At 46.9% G+C, this 1,389-nt stretch overlaps 1 pseudogene; it reads left to right on the top strand.

The window, feature by feature from the left end:
* The first annotated feature begins 268 nt into the window (after positions 1–268).
* LOC108536539 (60S ribosomal protein L36a-like) overlaps positions 269–1,389 on the top strand; it is a 5,446-nt pseudogene continuing 4,325 nt past the window's right edge.

Genomic DNA, 1,389 nt, shown 5'->3' with positions numbered 1-1,389 from the left:
CTCCTGCCTCAGCCTCCTGAGTAGCTGGGACTACAGGCGCCCCCCACCACGCCCGGCTAATTTTTTTTTTTTTTTTTGTATTTTTAGTAGAGATGGGGTTTCACCATGTTGGCCAGAATGGTCTCGATCTCCTGACCTCATGATCCGCCTGCCTTGGCCTCCCAAAGTGTTGGGATTACAGGTGTAAGCCACCGTGCCCGGCCAGGCTTATAAATTTCATTTTTATTTCAGCCTCTCTGAACACGGAAGGATCAGTTGAGGAGTGAGGATGGCGGTGATTACCCACAGCCTTAGCATGACCTGCACATCTGCAGCACAGAGCAATGAAAGTCAACAGAAAATGTGAAAAAGAGGGCAGTCCATGCCATGAATACACATGGTTTGAAAAAAGCATCCGAGGGTGCCGCTGGCACTCACATACATGCCCTCCACTTAGTCTCCACTTAATACCAAGAACCTTCCATTGAGAATCTATTTATTATTATTATTATTATTATTATTATTATTATTATTATTGAGATGGAGCCTTACTTCATCACCCAGGCTGGAGTGCAGTGGTGTGATCTCAGTTCACTGCAACCTCTGCCTCCTGGGTCCAAGCCATTCTCCTGCCTCAGCCTCCCCAGTAGCTAGGATTACAGGTGTCTGCCACCACATCTGGCTAATTTTTGTATTTTAGTAGAGATGGGGTTTCATCATGTTGGCCAGGCTGGTCTCAAACTCCTGACCTCAAGTGATCCACCCGCCTCAGCCTCCCAAAGTACTCGGATTACAGGCATGAGCCACAGTGCCTGGCAGAGAATGTTTTAAATGAGAAAAATGGTCAGGTGTGGTGGCTCATGCCTTAATCCAAGCACTTTGGGAGGTCAAGGTGAGAGGATCACTTGAGCCCAGGAGTTTGAGACGAGCCTGGGCAACATAGTGAGACCCCATCTCTACAGAAACTACGAAAATTAGCCAGGTGGGGTGGCACACTCCTATGGTCCCAGCTATTTGGGAGGCTGAGATGGGAGGATTGCTTGAGCTCCAGAGGTCGAAGCTCCCAGACTCATGGCAGTGAGCTGTGATCACACCACTGCACTCCAGCCTGGGCAGCAGAGCGAGACTCCGTCTCAAAAAAAAAAAAAAAAAAATAGCCCAGAGGTAGTCAATGGCAGGCACGTGACTCTTGTGGGTGTCCTGTGGGCTCTGCCTGTACCAGGCTCAGCTTCCGGTGAGGCAGTATCTAGGATTCAGAAGACCATTCAAACAACCGCACACATGGGATAAGGCAAATAGCATTCATTTGGCAGAAATCATAGCAAAATTTAATCACATGCTGCCAAATCATGTACGTGGAAAACAATCATTTATACTAAATTTTTTTTTTTTTTTTTTTTTTTTTTTTTT

Source organism: Rhinopithecus bieti, unplaced genomic scaffold (assembly GCF_001698545.2).
Source record: "Rhinopithecus bieti isolate Rb0 unplaced genomic scaffold, ASM169854v2 scaffold_13617, whole genome shotgun sequence".
NCBI classification, from domain to species: domain Eukaryota; kingdom Metazoa; phylum Chordata; class Mammalia; order Primates; family Cercopithecidae; genus Rhinopithecus; species Rhinopithecus bieti.
The sequence above is the reverse complement of the archived record's forward strand: the minus strand, read 5'-3'. Positions and strand labels throughout refer to the sequence as shown.